This window comes from Lontra canadensis, unplaced genomic scaffold (genome assembly GCF_010015895.1).
Source record: "Lontra canadensis isolate GAN:19392208 unplaced genomic scaffold, GSC_riverotter_1.0 scaffold263, whole genome shotgun sequence".
NCBI lineage: Eukaryota > Metazoa > Chordata > Mammalia > Carnivora > Mustelidae > Lontra > Lontra canadensis.
In genome coordinates this window covers 129,876-154,840 of record NW_022631257.1, presented here as the reverse complement: position 1 = coordinate 154,840, position 24,965 = coordinate 129,876, and the positions used below count along the sequence as shown (strand labels likewise).

Genomic DNA, 24,965 nt, shown 5'->3' with positions numbered 1-24,965 from the left:
GGAATGTACATGCCTTCAAATGGATTAACAGGAAGGAAGGTGGCAGTGGGGACGTGGCGGAGGTGGGGGCACAAGGGGGTAAGAATTAAAATAACAATTTCATTTAGTGGAAGAATTTCCTTACAACAACTGGAAAACATAAGCAATTTGGAAAGAATGAAGCAATTTCATGGATATGGATTCCCCGGAGATCCAGCTGTTTTTCTCAGCCTTTTAACTAATTATGCATACCACTGGAGAGATGGAGCATCACTTAAAAGAAACAAACAAGCAAAAAGTGGCCAAAGAGTTTGGTTACTGCAAGTGGGAACTAATTTAACTTCAATCCAAAGCTCCCATGGAAAGCAGTTAGCTCTGGGGCTTCTGGCAAATTTAGTAACGATATCCTCACTGTCTTTAAATCTTAAAACATTTCATGGCTGACCGTCTTGAGAATGAGATATCTCCTTTACCACTGAGAAGCAAAGTTCCAGATGATCTCCACAATTATAAAAATGCTTTCTAGGGCTAAATGGTTGTTTTTCCTTCCTTCTCCATTGTCACCTGTCCCCCTCTTGGTCAACCTTGAATTTGTTTGATATACTCAAATTGTAATGTCAACTTGAAGCAGAAATTAATGCAAGTGTTGGAGTTATGATCAAAGATCAGCTTCACTCACAAATTAGTTTCTAGACACCTTTTGGAGGCCCACACCAAAGAAGGAAATTGTCGTTTCTGGATCTTGCTTCTAATTCCCCAAGTAAGATCAGAATGGACTAGGTAATATTTCAGGAACTTTTTTTTTTTTTTTTTTAAATGGGAAGGAGTAAAATCTTACTGCTTCCCCTATAGAATTTACACTCAAATCATCCTGTCTGCTTTTGCAGGGGAAAGTAGGATCTTGGAATGAGAAATCAAATCTACCAGGTAGCACTGAGTGTAATAATGAGTCAGACATTACATCTGAAAGATATACAAGTATTAGTGTTACATAATCCTCAAATAACAAGAACAAAAAAAAAATCATAAAGATTTTGAAATGAGTTAAGGCCTTTTGTTAGATGTGTTCCCAGATTACATCAGGGCTGATATTTGCATGAACCATGAACAGTGTTGTAAGACGATGACATTATAGTCAGAAATTTTGCAGATTGAAAAGACCGTGAACCCAGAATCCATAATTGTTCCTCAGAGCCAGAGACCCATGAATTATGACTGGAAGGGATTATGCACAGGGGCATGGGGTGGCTCAATTGGTGAAACATCTGAGGTTGGTTCAGGTTATGATCTTGGAGTCCTGGGATCAAGCCCCAAGCTGGGCTTCCCGCTCAGCAGGGAGTCTGCTTTTCCCTCTGCCCCCCACCTCCCCAACTCATGCTCTCTCTCAAATAAAAAAAAATTCTTAAACAAAAAAGAAGAAGAAAGAGATTATGAACAGCCAGGAGAAACTCTTTCATGGAAATGAGAAGGCACAATTCTGTTAATAAATGAAAGCACCCCAATTAAATACTTCGGGGGTGGGGCAGAAATCCCCAAAGATCAATACAGTGACACTCTGATCATTTACTGTGGATCACAATCAACCTTTTACAAGTCACATTTAGGCCAGCTAGAAAAAGCACACATCAGCTTCTAGGCTCAAAATCTTCAAGGGGAGACTCCACTATCCTGGCCTCAGACTATCTTTGGAAGCTATTCTGTATACAGGCATCCTTGGTGCTTTTAGTAACTCAATTTTGTTCTTATGATGAGAAAACTCAGATATCAAAGTCCTTTGGTTACCACAGGTTTGATATCCAGCCTTACAAAGATCTAGGGAGTGATCCAGAGAGATACACAATGAGAGGAAGTAACGGAAGATGATGAATTTTGGATTTTGATAATATTTCTAAAAGTCAGGCGGGAATACTCATAACGATAATTACCATGTTTTGAGCACATATCATGGTCCGTGCACTCAGAATACACTGCCTCATTATTGCTACTAAATTCTCATATCGACTCCCACAAAGGAGGTGTTATGTTGAAATATTAAGGGAAACCAATAAAAGAGTAAAAGCATAATATGCACCTTCCAAAATGGTAAGGAGGAGACTGGAATAAATAAAATCGATCAATCCCATGGAAGACAGAAAATATGGAGATAAAAGTAAAGAGAAAACATGATATGTAGACAATTCAAAATAGGTGAGAGAAAACAAATTACACATCAACGATGTAAATGGACTAAAGTTGTCAGAAAAGACAGAAATGGTCAGCTTGAAAAAAAAATCAGCTTCATGTTATTTAAAAGAGATATAAAACATAATATAGTCTTAACAAAGATGTGACTTTTAAGAGATGCTATTTATCATAAGATGTCAAATATCTGCGAATAAATTAAGTTAATGAAAGTTCTATAAGACTTCTGAAATGAGAAATTTTAATAATTATTGAGAGAAGTTAAGAGAACCAATTAATTAGAAAGTTACTCTCTACTCATAGAATGAGAGATTTCATGTTGTCAGGTTGCAAATTCTCCCCCAGAATGTAATTTTTGTGGAAATTTATTAGTTAATTCTAAATCTTTCTATGACAATGCAAACGTCCAAGAATAAGCAAAGTAATATGGAAGAAGAAACACCAAATCGAAGGACACACCCAATAAGATACCAAGGCCTGTTATAAAACTATGATAATTAAGACAGTGTGATATTGGCCTAATGATAAACAAATAGGTCACTGGAACAGAATAGAGTCCAACAATAGTTTCTAACATATGTGGTCATCTGATTTATGACAAAAGTGACACTTCAATGTAGTTAAGTGCAAGAATGTTCTTGTCAATCAATGGCAATGTGTCAGCTGGATATCCCAAAGGAAAGAAGACATATCTTGACTCCCCCATCATACTATTTACAAAAGGTAACTAGACATAGATCATAGACCTACATATGAAAGCAAGATAATAAAGCTTTTAAAGAGCACAGAAGAGGATGGTTTCATGACACTGGGGTAGGTAAGAATTTCTTAAATAGGACACAAACAGCACTAGCCATATAAGAAAACAGTGATAAGTGATACTACATTAGATTAAGAATGACTGTTTATCAAAATATACTGGGAAGGCAATGAAAAGCAGTGTGTGTGTGTGTGGGGGGGGGTGCACGCGCGTACGCATGCGCAAGCACCCAAATACACACTTGTCCAAATCAATCAGAGAAATACAACCAACTCAACAGAAGAATAACAAAAATCTGAACAGGCTCTTCACAAATGAGGACACTCAAGAGGCTAACAAAATAGAAAAATGAAATACTGTATTTCATTAGTCTTCTGAAAAAATGCAAATTAAACCATAATGAGATATCACTATTCTCTCATTATAAATAATCAATGAAAAAGAAAGACAAAACCAACGATTGATATTGTAGAGCCCCAGAATTCTCCATATAGTGCCTAAAAATTTTTTGGAAGTACTTGTTACACACTGAATACCCATTTACCTGTGATCCAGTGATCCCACACCTAAGTGTATACCCAAATAATTGTATGCATATATTTACTGAAAGACACAATAAGTTCATAGCAACAGTATTCATAATGGCCCCCCACTAGGAGCAACCCAAATGTCCATCAAAGTTTCAATAGATAAATAAATAGATAAGTAATATTCACACAATAGAACATTATACAGCAGTGAAAATAAATAAATGACAACTTTATGCAAAAATATGAATTCTAAAACCCTATGTTGAATAAGAACAACAAAAAAGTCAAATCTAAAAGAATTCATAGTATATGATCCAATTTACATAACATTTTTTAAAAGGCAAACTGTTTTATGGTGTTTGATTAAAAAGGATAGCGAAAGATCTCTAGAAAGGGCAATGACTCAAAGCAGGCATGACGGGGCTTCTGGAAAGTGCTCATTCTCTTTCATGATCTGGGTGACACTTTCTTGACCACAACCGCTTTGTAACCAACCCTTCCAGTTATGATTTGTCCCCTTATCTGTATCTACGTGGTATGTCGACAAAAATTAAAAGAAAAGAAGCAGAGAAGAGGTATACATTTGTTGTCAAATGCAAATGGGGACTTATTTTCCAGACAAAATATATTCCAAATAAAAATTTTAATGTACAAAAACCCTTCTGTCCAGAATGTAGGATTTTACAAAAAGACGAAAAAGAAATCCTATGAATGAAAACAGATAAATCTAACACGGATGGCCATTACCAATATAACAAAGACTCCAACTGCTCCAAAGTTAATCTGCAAATTCAGTGTGATTGCAGTCAGATTTCCAACAGGACTTTTTGTGAACCTGGGCAAAAAGATTGTAAAATTCCTGTGGAAACTGAAAATCAAATAGGCTAAGATAGTCTTGAAAAAGGAAAAAACATGTACATGGAAAAGGCAACTTTGATGAGAAGGAGGGAGAAGGGGGAGACACAGGATGAGTATGGGTTGGTATTAGGAATATGTAATATGCTTAATCTGCATATAGATTATTAATATGATTATAAGTCATATTAACAATAGTAATATTAATTAAAATGTTAATATTTTAATCAGGTAGCACATGTACAGTAAAAAATAATCCAGGAAACAGAACAAAGAAACAGACCCTTATGTACATGGGAGTTTGCATGACAAAGGTGGTGTTACAGAGACAACTTCAGTAATGTTGTGGAGACTGTGAATTGACTGTCCATAATTGAAAAAGATAAAATGAGAACCCAGCCCTTCCTATGTGTAAAAATAAATTTCAGGTGAGTCAAATACCCAATTATGGGAGGAAGTCCCATAAAACATTTAGAAGAAGAAAAAAATTGAGGAAAAAAAGCTTGATTGTGTTGAATTAGGCAAAATTTTCTCAAGCAGTACAAAAGAAACATAAATTCTAAGGGAGAAAACTCATAATTACAATGCATATTAATTAAATGAACAAATAAATAACAAAACAATTTTTTTTTTGCCATAAAGAAAAAAAAATACCAAAAAATGAAAAACAAGAAAATCACAGACTAGATGAAGACAATTGCAACCCCTGGACCAAAAAAGAACCAAGCATGCATGATGTAGAACACATTTCTACAAGTCAGTCAGAAAATTAATATAAAAGAAAGAGAAGCAACAAATGGACAAAGCCTGTCGATGGGTGACTGATGGCGGAAGAACCTCAGATAGCTGATAACATGTGAGGAAAAAACCCTCAACCTCACTCATAATCAGAAAAGTAAATACTTAAACAATTAATGAGATACAAATTCACTTCCAGACTGTCAAAAAGCAACTATAAGGATATCACCAGGTTTTGATGAGGACACAGCCAGCTACAATAGTGAACACAGAGAAATTTTTACCTAAGGGAAAAAGTGGAGAGAAAGTTACAATCTCTCAACAAGGGAAATGGATCTATAAATGGTAACTATCTTTGCAAGGGGCTACACACAAAGACAGAATGAATGAACTGAATCCACTTTTACCAATATGGGGAAATCTCAAGGGCAACATTTTGAATGAAGACGAGATGGGAAATGATCAGGCGTGATTCAGTTTCTGTAAGTTTTTAACACAAACGATGAGTTCTTTGTGGATAAGTGTATATCCACCAAACCTGGAAGGATAGGCAATGACATTCACCGACTTACAGTGACAGTTTCCTCTGAGATGTTCGGGATGATGAAGAGAGAGCAACAATGATTTGATTACACTTTAACTGCCCAAGTAAGATCTCTGAAACAAACAGGATGTGATGTCACTCTTTAAAATATCAGTGATTGGGGCGCCTGGGTGGCTCAGTGGATTAAGCATCTGCCTTCAGCTCAGGTCATGGTCTCAGAGTCCTGGGATCAAGGCCCTGCATCCAGCTCTCTGCTCAGCAGGGGGCCTGCCCCCCCCCCAACCGCTGCCTGCCTCTCTGCCTATTTGTGATCTCTGTCTGTCAAATAAATAAATAAAATATTTTTAAAAATAAAATATCAGTGATGTCTACATAGGTGTCATATTATTTTCTGCATATTTTTGTTTGAAATATTCCTAATTAAAATTTTAACATAAAATACAGCTATATCTTGGGGAAAAAAATCTCTTGGCCTGAGTTACAAATATAAGAATCTGCAACTGCAGAGCTCTGGCCCAAGAAAAGTCCTAGATAGGAACTCTGAATGGGCCTTTCTTGCGTATTACCTTGTACTAAGCCTTTCTCATGTTAGCTGCCCAGAAACTGGCTATGCCAAGCGCTCTTCTCCTGAGGATGTGAGGTATTGAGATCACAGCCTTGGACTTGCATGCTACCTCTCACCACCTCAGCATTCATTTCAGGGATGCACCAACTGAACTGCAAAGTTTGGGTGGCCTCCTTTTTCTTCATAGAGAAGGCTGAACTCTATCATGTCATTTCATCAAGAGACATTTATCGTCACCAGAAGATCCCAGTTGCCTTTTGTACCTTCCTTCCTTCATATATTTGACGCCGGTGTCCTACGGCCTCTACTTCTATTCCATCCATGGGATCAATCCATTCATGCCAGCTCTCTGCCCTGGTGAAAGCCACTCCATCTTCTGTCTGGTTCACTGCCACAGGACTTTAAGATGACCCTGACCACCTGCCCTCAAACCTCCCACTTTGCATTCCACAATGCTATCCCAATGACCCATTAAATCACCTGCATAATGTCTGTGTCACTTATAAGCTCTTCAAGGGCAGGGACGCTGCCTGCTTGGAACATCACAGTATTTCCAGTGGTCAGTAGAGTGTCTGGCATAGAACAGAGACTAAGAAATATTTTCTGAACATGAGTGAATTAATGAATAGTTTCCGAAGTACAAACATAAGGATACCTCCTTTCCAGTGAAACCTGTTCTATGGTTACCTAAAGGATAACATCAGAACTCCTGAGCGTGCCATCTGAGACTCTATGTCATCTAGCCCTGGCTGACCTCTGCACCTCATTTCTTACACTTCTCTCTTTGTCTTGCAAATCCCACGCCATGAGTCATTCAGCAAATATGCCTCATTCATGTCTCCTGGCCTTGATACCTATCTTTACTTCATACAACTCCATCCCTTCCTCCTTCCTCAACATAAATCCTAAGGTTTCTTACATTTTACCTCCCCCTGTCAGCCTTCCATGACCACTCAAAGACTGGATTACCCACCTCTTCTTCAGGCTCCCTAAACTTACAGCTCCCAAACCTAAGCCTCCCTACTGTGGCAATTATCTCACTGCACTGAAATGACCTAGTCGATGTCATTTGTCTTAAACAATATTGTGCCCCCAGTCTATGAAAAATGCTAAATAAATATTTGCTCAGTGAATGAGCTGAATGAAACAAAAGGCAAGCCAATAGTGTATGCAAAACATCGTACCTATTCCATGTCCCATCCATCCTGTAATGACATTCAAACATCGTGTTCATATCCTTATTTGAAACCATCCATCGTTGGCATTCTGGTGCCAGATGAAAAGGCCATAGAGAGTTTAAGTTTCTGGGGGGAAAGTGATTCTGTTCTGGGGATCTATTGGGCTGTCAAAATGACTCACCTAGGTGAGGAAAACAGGGGAAGAGATAGAGCATTTGGCTCAGGTTCAGAGCCCTCTTTCTTCTGTACATACCACCTGATTTCTCACACTTGGAGTTCTTTCACAAGACTGAAGTTGCGGATGATCTTGGTTACAGTTGCTAGGCAAAGCCTTCTGGGATGGAACCACCTGCCCTAATTAATAGACAAATATTCCTGAATGTGGGTCATTGGGTCCCACCAACACCCACATCTCTGAGAATAGATTTCTGCAACTGTGTGGTCCCTCTTAGAGCCAACCTATTCATTTTACATGGCTTGTTAAATAGGTTCCCATCTGTCAGAGGCGTCCCTGTGGAGCTGATGTATTTCATTCTGAAACCCCATGGAGATAAGAAGTTCAGGAGAGGTTCTTTTCGATTCACACCTAACAGCTCTGCTTTTTCCCTTTTCAGAGGGTACAGAGCCAACTAGTGCTGGTTAGACTACATCACCAGTAGAAGTAAACTGACTTCTGGCTTTCTGTACATTTATTCCATTAGGTGCATGAAGGCTAACTGTATTGATGCCCATTTTTTTCCTACGGATTGGCTCCATGTACGGACCTGTTCTAATTCTACAGAGAGAGATATAAATCCTACAAGACTTGGTATCCTTCAAGACTTGGTTCAGCTGTCCCCTCCACCAAGGGGCCTTGGCTGCTCCTCTCAGAAACATTTCCTCTGCATTCCTTCACTGCACTACCATGTTGAATTAGAACACTGTTTTTACAAGTCTGTCTCCCCAACTAGATGATCAGTTCCTCAAAGCCAAGTACCAAGTCTTGTTCAACTCTCTATATAACGCAGAAATTAACAAAGGGTGTACATCAAATAATTTGCATGAACATAACTGAACGATGGACAAAGAGCCGAGCATAAATGTGCTCTGAGAAATCTAGGCAGATCTTTCCCCACTTCAGTTGGTCAGGCACGTATCTAGCTGCTGCTGGTTCCTTTTTGCACGTGCAAGTTTTACTGCCTTGAAAGTATGGTTTATGAGAGCCCATCTGCATTTCATCCCTCCTCCCTCCCTCCTCCACTCACTCCATCTGACCTGTGCTCTGATCACAATATTGAAGCAAGGTCACCAGTGGCATGCATGTTGCTAAATTTGATTAGCATTTTTCAGTTCTCAGCTTATTAGACCTGTCAGCAGCAATCAGCAATGCTGACCACAACATCCGCAAGCACATTTCTCCTGCCTTGGCTGACACAGTGGCCCCCTTGATTTCTTCCTAACTCTCTGGTTGCCCTTCCTCTGTCTTCAATTGTGGACTCACTCTTTTCTGCTTAGCCATTAAATATTGGACCCAATGAATAGCCGAGGCACAGCCCCAAGCATATGCCCCACTCACTCTTAACCTTTCACTCCATGATCTTATGCAAGCCCATAGGTTAAATTGCCATCAACACACGGATGACTTGCAAGTGTTTACTCCTGGCCAGAGTTCTTCCCTGAAACTCAGGTCCAACTTTCCAGCTGCCTAATTGAAATTTCCATATGAGTGGAACAAGAACAGCAAAAATGTAATAGATTCAAAAGTGAAACTCATGATCTCTACACCCCCCTCCAAATTTGTTAGTCTTACAGATTGCTCTGTTTTTCCTTGAACAACCCCCCAGTTCTACCCCTCTCCTAAGCCGGAAACGTAGGAGTGATCCTTAACAATTCCCTTTCTTTTCCATACTTGATTCATTAATACATGTATTATATTTTATCCCCTAAATTATCTGTGTTATTTTCTCCACTCTGAGCTCCACTACTCAAATCCACGCTACTCACCTCTCTCATCTCCATTACCATAATCCCCTCCTAGCCAGTCCACCCACATCCTTTCTGGCTCTCTCAACTGTCCTCCACGGGACAGCCAGTGTCATGTCATTGAAGCACACCTGTGAGCATGTCTCTCTCTTACTTCAATCCTTCAGTAACTTCTCACTGCTGCTGGGGAATAGGTCCAAGTGCTTATCCTGATCTACAAGAACCTTTAGTATATGTGTTCCTTTGGGTTGCAAATGAGAACATCCCAACTAAAACTAATTTAGGAAGAACACAGGAAAGTATAGTTCTGAAAACTGAAAACTGTTTTTTTTTTTTAAAGATGTATTTATTTGAGAGAGAGAGAGTATGAGCCAGAGGAGCAGAAGAGGGAAGAAGAAAATCTCAAGAAGACGACCAGCTGAGCCCAGAGCAACAGAGAACTTGAACTCACGACCCTGAGATCATGACCTGAGCCAAAATAAAGAGTCAGATACTTAACCAACGGAGCCACCCAGGTGCCCCCTAAAACTGAAATCTTAAAGCATTTGGTTGACTTTATTTATGACTATATCTAGGGCTAAACAACATTATCTGGATGAGTTTTTCTTTTTTTTTTTCCTCCCCCAATCCTCTAAAATTGCTTTCTTCTGTGAGGCTGCATTCTTAAACAGGTTCTTCTCAAGGACTATTCCTAACACCCCACTGGCCAAGGCAGTTAAATATGTCTGTAATCAGAGAGACGGTTCCCAGGAGCAGAGACATCCTTGGGATAACTCCTATGGGTGCTGAGAAGGTAATATGCCCAGGCCTAAAGCGGTCACTGGGATTGGGGTTGTGGTGGGAGATGGGGACAGAAGGAAGTGATGGGTCAAGTCTGGATCAGATTCTCCATCCTGGGAGTAGAGGTGCTCAGCCACAACTTCATTCCAAAGCCTAAACATGGAGGAGAGTGGTTTCCCAAAGAGGTGCTGGACAGAGTTAAAAACGCACGCCCATCTCAGTGTCTCCCCAGCCTCATTTCTCACACTTGGGAAACCCACCCAAGGGCCCTAGAGGGAGCCCCTCGAAGATAGCCACGCTGCCCATCTCAGCCCCGTCTACACAAGTGCTGCCCAGATCTCCCACGGCTGGTAGAGGTGACCATCCATTTCCTTTAATGGCTGTTTGGCTACTGCTGACTTCCCCTTCCAGCAGCCCTGGGGACCAATATAGTCTCTGACTGGGAAGGAAAATGCAACTTCCAGGCACTGAGAGAGGCAGAAGGTTCTTTGCTTCATGCATATTCTCAGTTCATTGAAGAAAAAAAAAATAAAATTGCAAGCAACCCCATTTGTGAAGGTTTTGTTTTCAACCATCTGGGAGTGTTTGACAGCAATGTTCAGCTCCTGCCAGAGTAGTTCCTATTTAATGACCATGTCACCTCTTATCCTGGGTTAAATATCCGAAGCGATGAGAATGCTGTGTTGATATAAACCAGCCATGGAGACCGGGAAGAAAGCTGGTGTTCTTCCTCTAAACTAGAAGAGAAGAGAAGGATGCAAATCTCTAGAGAGAAGCTCTCCCTCAAAAAAGTTATCCGGAGTCATTCCAAACTAGTTCCGACAGAGGAAAGGAGCAGAGCTAAGTCAGCACAGTGAAAAGACCATGTGTTTGGCTCCGGATTCTCTCCACTTAGTAACTTAGGTTACTTCGGCATACCCGGCCCTTTCTCCGGATGTTTAAATACTGAAAATAACACCTGTCTTGCAAGGTCCCTGAAAGGATTAGGGGTAATGTGCCTCAAGGACCTGGCCCTACTGGTTTAATGATAGTAGCCCTTCTACTAGAACACATAAGCCCTGAAATCCCAAGGACTTAATACCATGAAAATTTAGTGTTTGCTGCAGGAAAACCCAGTGCATGGCCTTTTACACAGTGATTCAAAGTCCAGCCTCTTTCCGCCTGTGGCACCTTCATCCCCAGGACCTTATCATCCTTGGCTCCCAGCCGGTGTGGGGGGAAGACAGCGAGGGCCACACATGGGAGGCTTTGGGAGCCTGGAGGTGGACAGCCCACGCTTGCCCGCAGTCTGTGGCCGCACGCAGTCACACGGCTGCCTCTACCGGAGAATACCGCTGAACAGGTCATTTAGCTGCTTGGCCAAGTGGAACAGAAGACAGGTCTGAGCAGAGCTGACCAGTCTACCCCCCTGCTCTTCTTCTTCTTCTTTTTTTTAAGATTATTTATTAGAAAGAGTGAAAGTCAGAGAGAGAGAGAGAGAGAGAGAGAGAGAGCATGAGTCGGGGAGGGACAGAAAGAGAAGCAGACTTCCCCACTGAGCAGGGAGCCCAATGGGGAACTCAATCCCGGAACCGTGGGATCGTGACCTGAGCCAAAGGCAGAGGCTTAACGGACTGAGCCCCCCAGGCGCCCCAGGCCCCCTGTTTCTGACACAGGGAGTTTGAATGTGGTCATGATGTCATTGCTCTGCGCAAGCGTATGCCCACAGCACACGTCAGATCAAGTGATTTCAAAAGTTTGAAGAGAGAGCAGATCCTACGCTCACTCCAACTATTCCTATGTCCTGCCGCCAAAGGTTCCTTGTATTCTTGGCGGTCAGGACATGCTCTGGTAGGACACAAACGCCGTGTGTCCCAGCCGGGGAGAGAGCCCAGCTGCACCGTCCACACCATCTACTCGGAAAACCGCTCGTACCCTGTGAGGTTCAGCTCAAGGCTAGATTCTTCAGTTCCGGCCTCTGGGACCGTCCCTGCCACCCTCCAGTGAGTTACCAGCCCCTCCCCCTGTGCCGCTCTGTGCATTTCTTACTTTGGATGCAGCCCTGTTACCCTATCACAGAGTTCCTAAATCTCAGCGCTGTTGACATTTTGGATCAGATAATTCCCTGTTGTGGGAGAAGAGGATTGTGAATTGTAGGATGTCTAGCCCCATCATGGGCCTCTGCCCAGTACATGCCGGTAGTAATCCCACCTTCCCCCAGTCACGACAATCAAATGTGTCCAGATATTGCAAAGGCCTGCTGGGATGGGGGACGGGGGACAAAATCAACCCCATTTAGGAATCACGGCCCTGTTTTCATTATATTACCCATCCCGAGAGGTCATGTCTGCCCGCCTCTCCAAACTGGACTCTGCTTCACATCGAGTCACTCTCTCCCATACTGCACTCCTAAGATTTCCTTCACGGAAGTTATCACCAGCTACAGATTAGCTTTTTTTTTTTTTTTAAAGATTTTATTTATTTATTTGACAGACAGAGGTCACAAGTAGGCAGAGAGGCAGGTGGGGAGGGAGGAGGAAGCAGGCTCCCCGCTGAGCAGAGAGCCCGATGCGGGGCTCGATCCCAGGACCCTGGGATCATGACCTGAGCCTAAGGCAGAAGCTTAACCCACTGAGCCACCCAGGTGCCCCCAGATTAGCCTCTTGACTTGTTTCCTTGTTTTTTCATCCCCTGCAACGTTAAGGCCCATCAAGTCAGGGGGCTCTTCTATGCAATTTACTGTTGTGTCCCAAGGGCTTAGAGGAGTCTCTCTTGAGCAAGAAGTGCTCTTTAAGAAAGCTGCTGGGTGAAGGTGGCACCGGGGTGGTTTAGTCGGTTAAGCCGCCCTTCAGTTCAGGTCATGATCCCAGAGTCCCAGGATCGAGCCCCGCATCTGGTTCCTTGCTCATTGGGAAGCCTGCTTCTCTCTCTCCCTCTGCCTGCTGCTCCCCCTGCTTGTGCTCTCTGTCCATGTCAAATAAATAAATAAAATCTTAAAAAGAAGAAGAAGAAGAAAAAGGAAGAAGAAGAAGAAAGCTCCTGGATGAATGAATGGCTGCAGAGATTAAACATTTAAAATATGGTGTTCTGTCAGCCACTGTGAAGGGTATGAGACTGTAACCTACTTGCCAGATAACATGAGACCTCCGGGTCAGAGATAAAGACAGGGTATTACTCACAACAGAAGCAGCTGTCAAAGCAGCCCGTTTCATCAGTTCCCAGGGCCCATTCCCCGGATGCAGCGAGGGCTCCTGCACATGTCCCGGGTATATTAACAAGGGAGGGACCTGGAAAGAGAGCTGCTGGTGGGCTGCCCATCGGGAGAGGCAGGGAGACAGAGAAAGAGAGAGAGGGAATGGAGGTGGTTGGGGGAGAAGTTGGGAGAGGGAGGAATAAATCGCATTTTCACTCTAGAGTATAAGCAAATATTCTCTGGTGAGGGCAAGGAGACATCTCTATCGTTCCTACCCTTGGGGTGAGTCCTGCAAAATCTCACATTTGAAGAGAATACAAGTTTGTCTGATTTCTCAGCTTCGCATCTGATGTCACCAGAGGGACAGTGGCATGTGTTACAGTAAGAATATCAAGAATAAGGAAGAGCACTGTCCATGGCATCAGAAAATCTGACGTTAGGGACACCTGGGTGACTCAGTCCTTTAAGCATTTGACTTCAGCTCAGGTCATGACCTCAGGGTCCTGGGGTGGAGCCTCGTGTTGGGCTCCCTACTCATCAAGGAGTCTGCCTCTCCCTACTCATGCTATCTCTCTCTCTCTCTCTCTCTCAAATAAGTAAATAAAATCTTAAAAAAAGAGAAAGAGAGAAATTCTGATATTAAAACCTCTATTCTTACTCCCATGGGAAAAACCTCAGAAGCAAGGCTCAATTTTCTCAACTACAAAATGGGAATATTAATAAATCCATGATGAGTCATTGAGAAATATAAGTCAAGTAACATAACAAATAAAAAAACTGGAGAAAGGAAGGCAAACCACAAAAGACTCCTAAAGACAGAGAACAAACTGCAGGTTACAGAGGTGGGGGGGATAGGCTAAATGGGTGATGGGTATTAAGGAGGGCACTTGTGGTGATGAGCACTGGGTGTTGTATGTAAGTGATGAACCACTAAACTCCTGAAAAAAACAACAAATTATCTGGGGCCCAGTAAATCCTATATCCTTTCCTTCAGTTTAAGACACGGGCTTCCATGTCTGTTTGCCTCTGGAATCATTGTTATCTCCTAAAATTAAAACCAGGCTTTGAGTAAACAAATCTCCTCTGCATTTCTTACAAGGGGATCTAATAACAATAAAAAGCATGGTTAAGTTCTTAAAGGAAAAGGAAGACAAACAAGCAAAGAGAGAAAAAGAACTCTCTTTCCCGAGCTTAGTTTTACTTATTTCAGACGAATTTGTAATGGCACAAGACCAAGGCTGATTGGTATGTGTAGCTAGAGGCATCACCAGAATGCCTCTACCGCAGCTACCCTGAAGAGCCACAGATTAATTACCGGTGGGGGGTGGTTAACTCTTTCCCCGGACTTTGAGGATTCATCTCTGTGCGGGATTTCATTCTCCAAACAATATTTCAAAATCTGAACTTCACTTGTACTGTTAATTATGTTTTTAAAATAGTGATACTTCTTTAAATAATAGCTCAAAGTAAGTAAGCATTAGACACAACAGGATGCTTCGTCATGAATTCTTAAACATTACTATGCATTACTATTTAATAAAGATAAATGTCTTACCTAAATTTTAGCATAACCCTTTTTACTCACTTACCCAGAATCCTTCTGTGAGAGCTACAGCTCCTCCCTCTATGGCTCCCAGCCAGATTTCAAAAAGTGGCTAGGTAGATTGTCTTGTAGATTCTCAGAGCAGAGGTGTGTATGTTGAGATTCTTTTGCCAAGATTTTTTCTTAAGAAAAATTTTATTCCTAAAAAAATTTCTCTGATCATTTGATTTCATAATTTTGGTTTAACTAAATGAAAGAGAGCCTCTGCTCTCCAGGCTTCCTGATTCCCATTGTCCTGTCTTTCCCATTAGAGACAGCAGCAGAAATAGGAATTTGATTAGGCCCAACTGAGAGATTTTGAGAGTTAGGACCGTGTCTTTTGGACTTTATGTCCCTTGTACATGAACAGCATCCAGGATATGATTAACACTCAATAAATATTTGACAAATGAATGGATGGATGGATGAATAAGGGAATTTACACGGATATATAAATCACTATGACTTTTTCCCCTATATTAGAAACAATTTTATATGACCATCTATCTTTTCATATAAATTTTGAATCTCTTATAATTGATGGGTCTAGGATGAAATAAAAATGTTGAATGAAATAATTTCATTATCAATGAGCTTAATACAACATCAATTATTAACTTGTCTAGGACACTGAGTTACAGAATCCTCATGTCACACCATCTTTATAAAAAGACCAGCATCTGGTCTAAAGAAAATAAATTCTAAATAACATGCAGACAGTCAAACAAGCCAAACAGTGGAATGGCTTTATTAATGGAAACAGGAAATGGTTTTACTCTAGAAGGTGGTATAGCATGGGAGTGAGAGTATGGACTCTCGGGCCAGAAGACCAGGGTTTGACTCCTGGATGTACTCACTGACTGTGTGACCCTGAGAAAATTACTTAACCTCTCTGCTTTATCTATAAAATGAGAGGATAACTGCCGCTTATCTTATTGGGTTGGTGTGAGAGTTCAGGGAACATACATGAACTTCTAGATCAATACCTGGCACCAGAAAAAAGTTCAGTAAGTGTTGGTTGTTGTTGTTTTATAATCGTGAGATAATACAACAAACATGGTATTAAAGAACTAAAGGTACTTGACAGCAAATAACTGTCTCTAAGTTGGAATCGGCTCCTCCTTTGTTACAAACAGCCTAGTGACTCCTTCTAGCTCAGTCTACTGAAAACATCAAGGAACCAGAGTGTCGAATCAGATCCCTGTAATTTTGGTTAATTTTTCTCTCTCCCTTGCTGTAAATTATTTCCCAGCCAAAGACAGCTTTCTGTCTTCAGACTCATTCCCCCAAGAAGGCAGCACGTACCCTGCTAAGGAGGGTGACAGAAGTCTAGTCACCACCTCAGAATTTCCACAGCCTGCCATGAGTATGGTCTGTCGTTACGTAGTTCCTGTCAGACCTCAGCCCCTGAGGCTCCAGGGATTTGAAAGTACTGCCCCTACCACGTGGAATGCGCTGTCCTTGTTGGTTAATTTTATAAGTGAAAGGGACTGGGCTAAGGGATAGCCTGAGAGCCTGTAAAACATCATTTCTGGGTGCGTCTGTGAGAGGGTTTCTGGAAGAGACTAGCGTTACTATCAGGAGAGCTCCCACACCAATTCAAGTGGGCAACATCTCATCCTTTAGGGGCTTGAATAGAACAAAAAGGCAGAGGAAGGGGGGGAATCTGTGCTTTCTGATTGAGTCTGGATGTCCATCTTCTCCTGCCTCAGACACTGGCATTCCTGATTCTCAGGACTTTGGCCTCAGACTGAATATCATACCAGCAGCTTTCCTGGGTCTCTAGCTTACAGACTTAGGTGGTAGGACTCTTCAATCTCCATACCCACATGAGCCAACTCTTATAATACATTTCTTCTGGTGCATCTGGGTGGCTCGGTCAGTTGAGCGTCCGGCTCTTGGTTTCAGCTCAGGTCATGATCTCACAGTCCTGAGATCTAGCCCCATGTTGGGCTCCGCACTCAGTGGGGGGGTCTGCTTCATATTCTCTCTCCCTCTCCCTCCCATTTACTCTCTCTCCAAATAAATAAATAAAATCTTTTAAAAAATCTTGGGGCACCTGGGTGGCTCAGTCAGTTAAGTGTCTGCATTTGGCTCATCTCATGATCCCAGGGTCCTGGGATCCAGCCTAGAGCTGGGCTCCCTGCTCAGCGGGGAGCCTGCTTCTCCCTCTCCCCCTGTCCCTTCTCCTTGCTCATCCTCTCTCTCTCTCAAATAAATGAATAAATAAATAAAATATTTTTTACAAATCTCTTCTTACATATATTTCTATATATATCTTATTAGTTCAGAATATTTGGAGAACTCTGACACATGCTTTTCTCTTTTTCAGTTAGCCAAAAGTTTCTTCTCACCAAGTGGTACTTTCTCCAGGTTTGTCTCCTGCCAGGTCCCCATCCTGCCCCCGCCCTACTACACTGAGCGTCTTTACCAGTAGAGCTTGCCCATTGGAATTGCTGTTGTCTACAGCCCACTTCTCTTTCTCACTGATCCGTGAGGGCCTTGATGAAAGTATGTCTGTGTATCTCTGTGTCTCCCGGGCCTGTGATAGTGCATGGTACTTATTTGGAAAATGATTATTTGTCTTAAAAAATGATTTATCACAACAGGAATAAAATGAGGGAACTGGATACAGAGAATCTCAACTATTGGAAAAATCCAAGACAAGTATGTTCCTGCGTCTAGATCTGAATCATCTTCGGACGTGGAAAATCACATGTGCGATCCTGATGTAGACTGGCATCATGATATGGGGTAGAACGAGTTAAAGTTCATTCCAGTCACAAGACAGACCCTGGGCTGCTTTTCCATGTTTCTTATCCTCCTGGTTTCTCCCAAGAACACCAGCCTGCCACCTTCCCATCTTTCCACCTGCAACGGAAACACCTCTCTTGGGGAATCAAAGGCATCCTGGTGTAACTGATTACAGAGGTTTGGTGCTCTTTATCATTGTCTGGAAATAGGTTCATTAGAGTAGAGATTAATCAGGTGTTTTCTGTATAATCTAGATCCACCCAGCCCCAAAATGGCCCAAATTAACATTAACAAGTCATTTAAGGTTCACCTGCAAGATCTTAAAAAAAAACTTCGTGGCCAGAAATGGCTTATACATTTATGACCTCCTAATGACCTCAGGCACTGAAGCAAAGCAACCATAAGAAATTTATGCAACAAAGTCTTTAAAAAAAAAGTAAAGTCTTTATGGAGGAGATTATCAGATTTATAACACTATTATCAGAACTGCTAAGGATTATAAACAATATACTAATTTCATGTTTTAAAATTTTTATCATAAAATAGAACTTAAATATACAAAAGCATAAAGAAGATTTATAACAGGCACCCATACACCCATTTTATAGATCTAACCCATGTTAACATTTTATGTATTTGTCTCACATCCTTCCTAAATACACACACACACACATCATTAGAACAACTTCAGTTAAATACTTCAGCCCGTGCCCACACCCTATCCCTGTCTTGCCTCCCTGGTAACCCTACCTGACATGAGCATGTTTCTGTCTTGTCAATGTTTTTAAACTTCTACTACATATGGTTGTATTTAAACAGCTCATACCTCATCATCCTGCATTTACCCATCTAATAATCTATATTATTGCACTACTTTCCTTTTTTATCTCCCTCCCTTCCAACCCCTTGCTTATTTCTGGAAGCAAGGGTCTTATAAGGCTCAGTAGTCCTAAGAAGTGGCAACTCGGCCAGCTTCCCAAGCCAACTTGCTTTCTTGCTCCTCAGAGATCGTACAAGCAAGACATCTTCTCTTTTCCCTCTCCCTCTTCTCATCAAACGAGCTCTTCACACATACTCATCCAACCTTTCTGTCTGTTCGTTTCCTACTCATGGAAAAATATCCAACCCTCACTTCTTTCCATTTTTGATTTATCTCCTGACAAGTGACAATAGTCCTGGGGAACAAAGGTGAGAGTTGCATTAGCCATGCACCTCCATCAGCAACAAAGAAATGTTATAGACTTAGAAGTAAAATAATGATAAAGAAACAAGGCGGCCATCTCTCAAGCCCTAGACACTGCCCAGAAAGGGATCTTAGAATTTCAGTCATTTCCCCATCTTCCTTAAATGCAGATGCTTTTTTTCATTAAAACAAGACTAACTTATATACATATTTATTTTTCTAAGTTGTTGAGCATAAATTATCAACATTAGTAATATTTCCTGATGCTATTTATTGAGGATAAGAAATTCCCAGACACGTTGTGAGTCAAATGGTTCTTTAGTGATGTTTCTTGAGAATCTGCAAATAATTCAGAAAATTTTTCTTATGGGAAAATATCTGGGAGAGTGCCTGAGTCAACCACCTCCTAGGTGTCCGTACACATAAAACACAAAACTCACAGTCAATAAATATCTGTAGAGTTATGACTGGTAGAGTTAACCGTTGCTGCTATTATCAATGGAATGCAGGCAAGAGAGTGTGATACAAAACAAGAATGCACCACACCGATGAAATTCAACCATGACGTGGCCCATTACTGCTCCTGCCTTCCGCTGCTCAACAACCTAGCATCTCACTTATACACACTATTATGCAACCCTGGATTTTATGTGATTAGGTACTGGACTCTAATTTTAGCCCAGTGGGGTATGTGTGTGTTTTGTTGGTGTTGCACTCTGTTTCTGTCTCTACCCATCCTAACCAAAATCACCTTTCCCCTCTCTCCACTACTGCTCTTCACCTGAATGCATTCACTCAAAACATACTCCACTCTCCCACAAACATTCAGCAAGAAAGAACACCAAATATATGTGGAAGTGAGTACATTCTTTGAGTCAGAATCACAGAATTCCAAAGCTGTAGTAAAATCTCTGTGGTTTCACAGCTGAGGAAACCAAATTTAACTTCCCTAAAGTCACGGGGCTCAGGAGTGACAGTTCCAGAGCTAGAACCCAGGTCCTCTGAATCCCATTTCTGTCCCATCTCAATAGACTTTGTGTCCTTGTGGAGCTGTCCAGGGCCCGCCAGTCATGGCTTGCTCTGTGAGTTTCATGATGACTGGGAAAGATTCCCCAGCTAGGGAGACATCTCCAGGATTAGTTTCCTCTCTCCCCTGAACTTTCCAAAATCTCCTCCCAGCTACTGGGATATTGACATCACTCTTTACTATCCCACACTTGGGTTTGAATTGGTAGGACAGTCCTCTTTTCTAGATGCAGAAAATCACTGTAGTTAAGACCTCAGATGGGGGAGGGGAGAGCACCTGGGTGGCTCAGTCAGTTGGGCATCTGACTCTCGATCTCAGCTCAGGTCTTGAGCTCCGGGTCCTGAGTTTAAGCCCCATGTTGGGCTCTCTGCTGGATTTGGAGCCTATTAAAAGCAAACAAACAAACAAAAAAACCCCCAAACCAAACCAAAACAAAAACCACACAACATAAAAACAAACAAACAAACACCTCAGATGGGCCTGCATCAGACTGGCCTCTCCCAGGACAAGCTGAATGGAAGCCCATGTACCATGGAGCAGGTAAAGCTCTACCTAGAGCATTCCCCCTTCCCCCCGCAGAGACTCCTCCTGCAGGCCTATACCAAAATTTGTATTCATTTCTTTCCTCAGAGGTTCTTCAAATAGTATAATTCTTGGGCACCTAAGAACCGATCTTTCCTGTCTAAGCTGCATGAACCTCGGAAGATCATAACTAACATCAGTTTTTCACCACAAAAATAGGATAATAATCCTTTCTTTGCAGTACGGTTGTGCAGATTAGTTCTTTTAGTGTATGTCCAGTTAACTCATCCCAGTGTCTGATGTATAGTCAGCCCCGAGTGAACATATTCTTGTTATGACTGACTTTCTAGTCTTGCCTGGAAGACCCCAGTAAATGGAGCTATGAGCTTCTAAGTTCCATCATCATAATCAATTGGGTATGCAATCAGAGGCAAAAACCTGGGATACCTGCCTAAGAAAAAGACCCCCAAATCACTTTGTGTATGTGCATCAGCACCAAAAAGTCTGTTCCAAAAGTAGGATATAAGGCTAGAATACTGTTTCCTCCTGAAAATTACTGAACGGAGCTATCTGTCCACACATCCCTATGGGATCAACTTTTATAAAGGTGTCCACCAACCTAATCAGTCTATGAACTAGCTCAGTTTTACTGAACTTCCCACTTCTCTCATTTGCAGACCTCTAGAGCATCTTCAGTTGTGGTGTTCCACTCAAGGATGAGGGGAGCAAATTTGGAAAGATCCAATTAATTTCCCAAAGCTGACATTCCTCCACAAAACACTCAACCTCGCCACTTTCCTTATCCATCAGGATATGATAACCAAGGAAAGACAGAGCTGTCTTCCACATTGCAGGAGGAAAGCTATCTGGGTGGAGACCAAGTTATTTATTTTTGCAGGGGGAAGAGGAGAACGGGAGGCAAAAGCTTCTGTAGCTCTCCTAGCAGCATCTGGCTGGCTGAGTTATCCATCATTTTGTTCTTACACTGGTCCATTTACATTCACAGGAGCAGGAGGCAAGCGGCAGAGACATCTCTCAGTTGTGTGTTTCCATAATGTCCCCCCATCCTTCACCCCTTCTGTGGTTTTTCTCCGCATTTAGAAAGTCATTGAGAAATGTTAATGGTCTAGGGGAAGACTAGCGATTGGGGAATGACAAATGGGTGAGTAGCGGAATGAGGGTTTGCAGCTAATGATTTCCTACAAGTGATGATTAAACATCGTTCCTCCATCTCTCAGCACCTAATTCTCCCCAAGGCTGATTTATGGAAGACACCCTAACGTACAGTTCCTGCAGTTTTATTAGCCAGGAACAATTTAGTCATGAGAGGTAGTCTAACCCTGCTTCTCATTTTCTTCCAGCCCAAGAAGAAAGAAATGATAAAATGTAAAGAACAACAGGAGCCTCATTCTCTTAATACTAAAAAGACAAAATAGCATAATACAGAGACCACTAAAGAGGCAGGTAATCATCAGCGGGATAAAGTTTATGATGGCAAAGTCATTACTTCATAGAAGTCATTACCTTGTCCCAGACAGAGGGGAAGGTCCCTACAGTTCCTATAAATGGAAACCTGCTGTTGCTATTTCAGTCCATCTAAAAATAAACTGCACACCTCATTTTTCCAAATGTCAGAGTGCCTGCCTTTACTCCTTTAGGAAAGGTTATAAGGTTACCGTAAGTACCCACTCAGACACAATGTGGGTGCTGTGGTTTTTAAAAGTGATGACAAAAAAAAAAAAAAAGTTCCCATTGTGGGCCAAGAAAAATTAGGATCATATGAAGATCATCCAAAAGAATGTGGAGTCATCAGGATCTTTCCCTCCCTAACAGAATCTACTTACTGGTTTTCTATCAAAGATTTTACTATCTTCCGAGGTGCTATATCAGTATTTTCAAAGAGTGTCTTTTTTTTTTAAGATTTTATTTATTCATTTGACAGACAGAGATGACAAGTAGGCAGAGAAGCAGGCAGAGAGAGAGGAGGAAGCAGGCTCCTTGCTGAGCAGAGAGCCTGATGTGGGGCTGGATCCCAGGACCCTAGGATCACGACCTGAGCTGAAGGCAGAGGCTTTAACCCACTGAGCCACCCACGCACCCCAAAGAGTGTCTTGATGGCATCTAAAGTCATGACTTTCTAATGCAAGTGTTGCAAAAGGAGGTGTGGTCTGTGGTTTTTGGAAGAAAGCCAAATGAAATAAATTAATATTTATTAATTCCCTAGTAATTTAATAATACGTATGAATCCCTTAATTACATAAGATCTAACATTTACTGGGCACTTAATTAATGCCTAGTACTATATTATTTATGCACTTTGTAAGGATTATTTTGTTTTAGCCTTATCAATCTTAGCTGGAAGTTGCTAATATTATTTCTATTTTACAAGTGAGGAAACAAAGGGAAATTAAACAATTGACACAAGGTCACATACCACTAAGCAGTATTTGATGTGAAGAAGTCTGATGCTAGAACCTAGCTTCTAGCCTCGTAGTACCACAATCCCCTCCCTGCCTGCCTCCCTCTATGACATTCACCTTCCACAGGCCAATGGATGGTAATCAGCATAAGTCGATCCCAGAGTATTTAGGAGTTCCAAACTAACCATGAGTCCTATAACATTTTGCATGAAATGCAGAGTTTGGAACTGATCTGCATAGGAACACGGTTCTCTATAGAGATACAACTCAGAACTCCTTCAAGCTATAGAAATCTGTATCAAACCTGGTCATCCTCTTTATCTAGCCTCACAGAGTAGTAGTTTAAATTCTTTTTGTTTCAAAGATTGATAGATTTTTTAGAGAGAGCACATGCACAAGCAGGGGCAGGGGCAGAGGGAAAGAGAGAGAGAGAATCCTCAAGCCGACTCCACGCTGAGTGTGATGCCCGACCCTGGGAGCTCGATCTCATGACCCTGAGATCATGACCTAAGCTGAAATCAAGAGTTGGATGCTTTGCCAACTAAACCACTGAGGTCCCCCAGTGTTAGTTAAATTCTAATGGAAATGGATCAGAACCATTCCAAGGGCAACTGAGTCACCCATAATGTAACCCAGAGCAGGGAGTCAAACTCTTAACTGGCTCACCAAGCACGTCAGCACCAGGGACAGAGATGGCAGGGTGTACATGAGTAGACCTCACGGTCTCAATCACGAGGCTTCTCACCCAGTGCAGGGGACAGTCGTTAATCAGTTAATTGCAACACAGAACACAAGTAACCAGAACCACGGTTCTAAAGGAATGATACATGGTACCCTGGGAGCAAGAGTCTGAACTATTCTAGCAGCTAGGAAACACTTCCTTGAGTGAGAGAAGAAGAAAATGAGATATTAACTAGAGGGTCAGTAAGAGTTTCCAGGCAAAAAGTGACTAGGTAAAGTTGTTAGAGCAGTTGGGAGTTGGGTATTTGAGAAACAAAAAGAATACCAGTAGGGATGGAGCATGAAAAATAAAGGGTCTTAGGATACCAGATGAGATATGTGTGTCAGTGGCTGGCGGGGGTGGGTAGTGTGGGGAGGGACAAGTACGGACAAGAGTCAGCTTTGGAGGCCATGGTAAAGCTCTTGGTTTTAAGTATAAAAGCAGTGGGAGGCCATGGGGACCCTGACTTGGTGTCAAAATAAATAGATAGTATTTTAGAAGCCTTAATGATTGCTTGTTTCAAGATCTCCCCACACTTTAAGAGAAAGAATGCCAATCTCTACGTCAGAGATGAGACGGTGCCAGCTCCATCAGGTGGAATGAAGTGCCCAAAATCTTTCTCGTCCCACTTTTCAAGATCAGAATCAGAAAGAGAATCTGGGTTTCTGCGATTCACATCTGCATTTATACCCTCCTACCCTCTGGTCAAAGAGCAGAGTCCTAGGTGGTAGAAGCATCTATGATTCAAGACTAGAAGCTCTAAATCAGCTTAGAGTCATAACGGGCCAGATAAGGGGACCAGAGGAAGAAAAATAAAAAGGAAATCCTGAGAGATTCAGAGGACGGAGCCAAGGCAAGACCATTTGGCATTTAAACCAAACATACCCATTTCTTTTTCTGTTTTCCATGGAATATTCCAGAGCTCTGTGACCCTTGGTCAAGTAACTTAGCCCCACCAAGCCTTGGTTTTCTCCTTTGTAAAATCAGAGTTAATAAATCCTTCCCCAACGTGTCATAGAAGGGATCAAAAGGAATGGCAGTGGCAAGTATTTTTCACTTGGGTGGCTGCTCACTAAAAATTAGGTCACTCTTCTAGTTCACAGCAGAACATTAAAGTTGATAGCTAAGGAAGTGATCTGTTTCCTCATCTGGGAAGAGCAGAATACCAATACTACCCACTCATCCCACCTGAAGTCATGCCACAAGATTAAAATGGGACAATGTGGAAGAACTCCTTGACTGCCTAGACTGGGTAAGAAAAGCAGCATCCAGCTTATACAAGAAGCATGCCAGGAGGGTGGGGCTCTCTCTATGCTCTCTCTATGCTGCCGCATTGGATATCAATCATGAATAAGCTCGCCTAGACATCCAGAGATGACAGGAATTTAAAAGTCAGGACAAATCTTATACTGTTATCAGTTGTCAATAGATTCTCAATGAACAATTTGTGAAACCCAAGATATGTCACTCTCTGGGATGTGGTTGCTGCATAATTACTTACAACTTGAATGA

General features: G+C 41.9%; 1 protein-coding gene across 1 annotated transcript in view; it reads right to left on the bottom strand.

Moving 5' to 3' along the window:
* The window catches only part of LOC116862574 (cytosolic carboxypeptidase 4-like), a 209,855-nt gene that overhangs the window by 115,765 nt on the left and 69,125 nt on the right, over nucleotides 1-24,965 (bottom strand). The window lies entirely within an intron of this gene.